Source organism: Phalangium opilio, unplaced genomic scaffold, assembly GCF_054372755.1.
Source record: "Phalangium opilio isolate 3A_F unplaced genomic scaffold, DU_Popi_V2 ptg001421l_1, whole genome shotgun sequence".
Lineage (NCBI taxonomy): Eukaryota > Metazoa > Arthropoda > Arachnida > Opiliones > Phalangiidae > Phalangium > Phalangium opilio.
This window is the reverse complement of record NW_028324258.1, coordinates 2,984,466-2,991,274: the sequence shown is the minus strand read 5'-3', so window position 1 is coordinate 2,991,274 and position 6,809 is coordinate 2,984,466. Positions and strand designations below refer to the sequence as shown.

At 37.3% G+C, this 6,809-nt stretch overlaps 1 non-coding gene across 1 annotated transcript; it reads right to left on the bottom strand.

Moving 5' to 3' along the window:
• Window positions 1-2,817: 2,817 nt before the first annotated feature.
• Window positions 2,818-2,890, bottom strand: TRNAH-GUG (transfer RNA histidin (anticodon GUG)). Its single transcript has one exon. It is a non-coding gene; the product is annotated as a tRNA-His (tRNA).
• Window positions 2,891-6,809: the final 3,919 nt, after the last annotated feature.

Here is a 6,809-nt window from a genome sequence, read left to right as displayed (position 1 = left end):
TTTTTGAATGAATATCGTGAAATTTGCTTGAATTAAAGCAAAAAGTACAAAAATAATGGTTTCAGTGGTTATATTTGAAAATAGTGAAGAAATACTCAAAATGTGTTTCTCTGGCCGAGAAACGTCGATTTTGAAAATATCATTAAAAATCGAGGTACATTTTTATTTATTGTTCAATCGAGATGAAATCACTTTTTATGAGTGATTTAAAGGGAATTAAGCTGAATTCGGTCAAAACTTTGTTCAGAAAAAAATGCATTCAAAAGTGTACCAATAATTTTGCATGTTTTTTTTTTCTTCTAGATACAAAGTCCGTCACAACGATTTCTTATTGAAAATTGAATTTTAACAGTTTTTTGAATGAATATCGCTACATTTGCTTGAATTAAAGCAAAAAGGACAAAAATAATGGTTTCAGTGGTTATATTTGAAAATAGTGAAGAAATACTCTAAATGTGTTTCTCTGGCCGAGAAACGTCGATTTAGAAAATATCATTAAAAATCGAGGTACATTTTTATTTATTGTTCAATCGAGATGAAATCACTTTTAATGAGTGTTTTATAGGGAATTAAGCTGAATTCGATCAAAAATTTGTCCAGAAAAAAATGCATTCAAAAGTGTACCGAAAAAATTGCATGTTTTTTTTTCTTCTACATACAAAATCCGTCACAACGATTTCTTATTGAAAATTCAATTTTAACAGTTTTTTGAATGAATATCGTTACATTTGCTTGAAATAAAGCAACTAGGACAAAAATAATGGTTTCAGTGGTTAAATTTGAAAATAGTGAAGAAATACTCAAAATGTGTTTCTCTGGCCGAGAAACGCCGATTTTGAAAATATCATTAAAAATCGAGGTACATTTTTATCTATTGTTCAATCGAGATGAAATCACTTTAAATTAGTGTTTTATAGGGAATTAAGCTGAATTCGGTCAAAACTTTGTCCAGAAAAAAATGCATTCAAAAGTGTACCGAAAAAATTGCATTTTTTTTCTTCTAGATACAAAATCCGTGACTACGATTTCTTATTGAAAATTGAATTTTAACAGTTTTTTGAATGAATATCGTGAAATTTGCTTGAATTAAAGCAAAAAGTACAAAAATAATGGTTTCAGTGGTTATATTTGAAAATAGTGAAGAAATACTCAAAATGTGTTTCTCTGGCCGAGAAACGTCGATTTTGAAAATATCATTAAAAATCGAGGTACATTTTTATTTATTGTTCAATCGAGATGAAATCACTTTTAATGAGTGATTTAAAGGGAATTAAGCTGAATTCGGTCAAAACTTTGTTCAGAAAAAAATGCATTCAAAAGTGTACCAATAATTTTGCATGTTTTTTTTTCTTCTAGATACAAAGTCCGTCACAACGATTTCTTATTGAAAATTGAATTTTAACAGTTTTTTGAATGAATATCGCTACATTTGCTTGAATTAAAGCAAAAAGGACAAAAATAATGGTTTCAGTGGTTATATTTGAAAATAGTGAAGAAATACTCTAAATGTGTTTCTCTGGCCGAGAAACGTCGATTTAGAAAATATCATTAAAAATCGAGGTACATTTTTATTTATTGTTCAATCGAGATGAAATCACTTTTAATGAGTGTTTTATAGGGAATTAAGCTGAATTCGATCAAAAATTTGTCCAGAAAAAAATGCATTCAAAAGTGTACCGAAAAAATTGCATGTTTTTTTTTCTTCTACATACAAAATCCGTCACAACGATTTCTTATTGAAAATTGAATTTTAACAGTTTTTTGAATGAATATCGTTACATTTGCTTGAAATAAAGCAACTAGGACAAAAATAATGGTTTCAGTGGTTAAATTTGAAAATAGTGAAGAAATACTCAAAATGTGTTTCTCTGGCCGAGAAACGCCGATTTTGAAAATATCATTAAAAATCGAGGTACATTTTTATCTATGGTTCAATCGAGATGAAATCACTTTAAATTAGTGTTTTATAGGGAATTAAGCTGAATTCGGTCAAAACTTTGTCCAGAAAAAAATGCGTTCAAAAGTGTACCGAAAAAATTGCATTTTTTTTCTTCTAGATACAAAATCCGTGACTACGATTTCTTATTGAAAATTGAATTTTAACATTTTTTTGAATGAATATCGTTACATTTGCTTGAATTAAAGCAAAAAGGACAAAAATAATGGTTTCAGTGGTTAAATTTGAAAATAATGAAGAAATACTCAAAATGTGTTTCTCTGGCCGAGAAACGTCGATTTTGAAAATATTATTAAATATCGAGGTACATTTTTATTTATTGTTCAATCGAGATGAAATCACTTTTAATGAGTGTTTTTATAGGGAATTAAGCTGAATTCGGTCAAAAATTTGTCCAGAAAAAAATGCATTCAAAAGTTTACCAATAATATTGCATGTTTTTTTCTTCTAGATACAAAATCCGTCACAACGATTTCTTATTGAAAATTGAATTTTAACAGTTTTTTGAATGAATATCGTTACATTTGTTTGAATTAAAGCAAAAAGGACAAAAATAATGGTTTCAGTGGTGCTACGGAAGCCCAAAAATTAAATGGTCGTCAGGTATTTCAAAGTTCATTTCAAAGTTTCAAAGTTTATTTTGGCATAGTTAATACAAAAGCTCATTGTGGAATAACTTTGCTTTTTACGTTACATTTGAGATCCCACAACACCGCTCCCAGGTGAGCTCGAACCACCAACCTATTGGTTAACAGCCGAAAGCGCTAACCATTGAGCCACGGAAGCTCAGAAATAAAATGGTTATCACGTATTGTGGAAAAGTTTTGAATTTTTACGCTACATCTGAGACCCCACAACACCTCTCCCGGGTGGGCTCGAACCACCAACCTTTCGGTTCACAGCCGAACGCGCTAACCAATGCGCCACGGAAGCCCAAAAATTAAATGATCGTCATGTATTGTGGAAAAACTTTGACTTTTTACGTCACATCTGAGACCTCACAACACCGCTCGCGGGTGGGCTCGAACCACCAGTCTTTTGAATAACAGTTGAGCACGCTAACCATTGCGCCACGGAAGCCCAAAAATAATATTGTCGTCAGGTATTGTGGAAAAACCTTGACTTTTTACGTCACATCTGAGACCTCACAACACCGCTCCCGGGTGGGCTCAAACCACCAACCTTATGAATAGCAGCTGAGCACGCTAACCACTGCGCCACGGAAGCCCAAAAATAATATTGTCGTCAGGTATTGTGGAAAAACTCAGACATTTTACGTTACATCTGAGACGTCACACCACCGCTCCCGGGAGGGCTCAAACCACCAGTCTTTTAAATAGCAGCTGAACGCGCTAACCATTGCTCCACGGAAGCCCAAAAATTAAATGGTCGTCAGGTATTGTGGAAAAACCTTGACTTTTTACTTCACATCTGAGACCCTACAACACCTGTCCAGGGTGGGCTCGACCCACCAACCTATTCGTTAACAGCCAAACGCGCTAACCATTGATCCACGGAAGCTCAGAAATTAAATGGTTGTCAGGTATTGTGGAAAAGTTACGACTTTTTACGCTACATCTGAGACCCCACAACACCTCTCCCGGGTGGGCTCGAACCACCAACCTTTCGATTAATAGCTGAACGTGCTAACCGTTGCGCCACGGAAGCCCAAAAATTAAATGTTCGTCAGGTATTGTGGAAAAACTCAGACATTTTACGTTACATCTGAGACGTCACAACACCGCTCCCGGGAGGGCTCAAAACACCAGTCTTTTGAATAGCAGCAGAAGGCGCTAACCATTGCGCCACGGAAGCCCAAAAATTAAATGGTCGTCAGGTATTGTGGAAAATCCTTGTCTTTTTACTTCACATCTGAGACGTCACAACACCGCTCCCGGTTGGGCTCGAACCACCAACCTATTCGTTAACAGCCGAACGCGCTAACCATTGATCCACGGAAGCTCAGAAATTAAATGGTTGTCAGGTATTGTGGAAAAGTTACGACTTTTTACGATACATCTGAGACCACACAACACCTCTCCCGGGTGGGCTCGAACCACTTACCTTTCGATTAACAGCTGAAAGTGCTAACCATTGCGCCACGGAAGCCCAAAAATTAAATGTTCGTCAGGTATTGTGGAAAAACTCAGACGTTTTACGTTACATCTGAGACGTCACAACACCGCTCCCGGGAGGGCTCAAACCACCAGTCTTTTAAATAGCAGCTGAAAGCGCTAACCATTGCTCCACGGAAGCCCAAAAATTAAATGGTCGTCAGGTATTGTGGAAAAACCTTGACTTTTTACTTCACATCTGAGACCCTACAACACCTGTCCAGGGTGGGCTCGAACCACCAACCTATTCGTTAACAGCCAAACGCGCTAACCATTGAGCCACGGAAGCTCAGAAATTAAATGGTTGTCAGGTATTGTGGAAAAGTTATGACTTTTTACGCTACATCTGAGACCCCACAACACCTCTCCAGGGTGGGCTCGAACCACCAACCTTTCGATTAATAGCTGAACGTGCTAACCATTGCGCCACGGAAGCCCAAAAATTAAATGTTCGTCAGGTATTGTGGAAAAACTCAGACATTTTACGTTACATCTGAGACGTCACAACACCGCTCCCGGGAGGGCTCAAACCACCAGTCTTTTAAATAGCAGCTGAAAGCGCTAACCATTGCTCCACGGAAGCCCAAAAATTAAATGGTCGTCAGGTATTGTGGAAAAACCTTGACTTTTTACTTCACATCTGAGACCCTACAACACCTCTCCAGGGTGGGCTCGAACCACCAACCTATTCGTTAACAGCCAAACGCGCTAACCATTGAGCCACGGAAGCTCAGAAATTAAATGGTTGTCAGTTATTGTGGAAAAGTTATGACTTTTTACGCTACATCTGAGACCCCCAACACCTCTCCCGGGTGGGCTCGAACCACCAACCTTTCGATTAACAGCTGAACGTGCTAACCATTGCGCCACAGAAGCCCAAAAATTAAATGTTCGTCAGGTATTGTGGAAAAACTCAGACATTTTACGTTACATCTGAGACGTCACAACACCGCTCCCGGGAGGGCTCAAACCACCAGTCTTTTGAATAGCAGCAGAACGCGCTAACCATTGCGCCACGGAAGCCCAAAAATTAAATGGTCGTCAGGTATTGTGGAAAATCCTTGACTTTTTACCTCTCCGTGTGACGTAGTCCAGGAGAGGTTCTGTAACGGCCGTGTCTGTCTGTCTGTCTGTGTGTGTGTCTGTCTGTCTGTCTGTCCGTTGTTACACCCACGTGACCGCGTTCGCAGTTTGCGTATCGGAGCAAACGTGTTCCCAATTTCCGGACCGCATTGACAGTTCACAGAAATTTGGAAAATTGTATTTCTCTCCGTTGGCTACTCTATACTTGAGTTCTCACACCACCATGTTTGGTCTTCGTCCATCCCATATGAACACCAGTCTGGTACTTTTCTGGCTTCCACCACCACTATCTTCTATTCTTTGTCAATCCCACATTGACACCAGTCCGCACTTACACTGGCTTCTAACACCACCATCCACTGAACTTCCGTCTATTCTATATAGACACCAATCTGTATCATTGGCTTCTAACACCACCATCCACTGGTCTTCCGTCTATTCCACATAGACACCAATCTGTATCATTGGCTTCTAACACCACCATCCACTGGTCTTCCGTCTATTCCACATAGACACTAATCTGTATCATTGGCTTCTACTCCATTATCATCGTTTGGTTTTAGGATATACGCGGCGATCAGCTAGGGTTACGAGAAACGTCTAGCCTCCCTAAGGTGGGATCGGCCACCAAAGGTTTTCGCAATTGCGCTTTTTCCTTACTATTATAATGGAAACGAATCGTATATATACCCCAAAATTTGAAGAAAGCGGGCAAGAGGGGTACCCTTCACTTTAAACGTCAATATTAGAAAAGTTTGAGAAGATAATAGGTATAACTTTATTTTAAACGATTTAACTATTATTAATGTTAATAATTGAAGATTAAAATAATTAAAAATAATTATATTTATTTAAATATTAAAGATAATCTTGTTTCTCAACTCAAAATTAATACGGAAAGATTTAAAAAGCAGTCTATATTTTTGTTTGTGTGTGTCCGTCCATTGTTACACTAGTGCGTCGCGTTAGCAGTTAGCCTTGTGTTGATGTGTTAAGAAATCATACAGAACCTTAATATTCCCTTTTTCCATAATATAAAGTGAATATGTGGAAGTATTTTTCGTAATTATGATGCATTTAGTACTTTTGTAGCTTTAAAGCTCTGTTTCATTTTGATATTCCAAAGATTTATTTTAATATTGTTATTTGAAATGGCTGTTTATATATTGCGTAAGCTATACTACATCTGTATATAGAATAATCCTTGGTTTAATAATTTCATGAAGAAAACTAAGACCTAGACTCAGGCGCGTTAAACAAGTATTATCCGCAATAGGCTTAGTGAAACAAAGAGTAAATAATTGAGGCCTGAGGTGAAGTAAACTTTTGGCTTTGATTTTCGTGTCTGAAATGAACAGACATCAACGGTTCAGAGTGAGCCGAAAGTTAAATACACTCTTAAATAATAATAATAATAAGGTTAGTAAAAGGGCTAATGGTAAACGGCTAGTAACTACAGACTTATTATTCTCTTTATGGCGCGCATTGACTATTAGTGCGTCTAGCTACAATTTAGCTTTGGTGTTATTTAACGTTAGCATTCATGTTGGCAAACTAAGAATATTGTTGAGGTGAGACGAGACGATAGTGTTTACACTGCAAACCAGTTGTGAATGTAGCTTTCAGAATAAAGGGTAAACAGCTGAAGCGTAGGC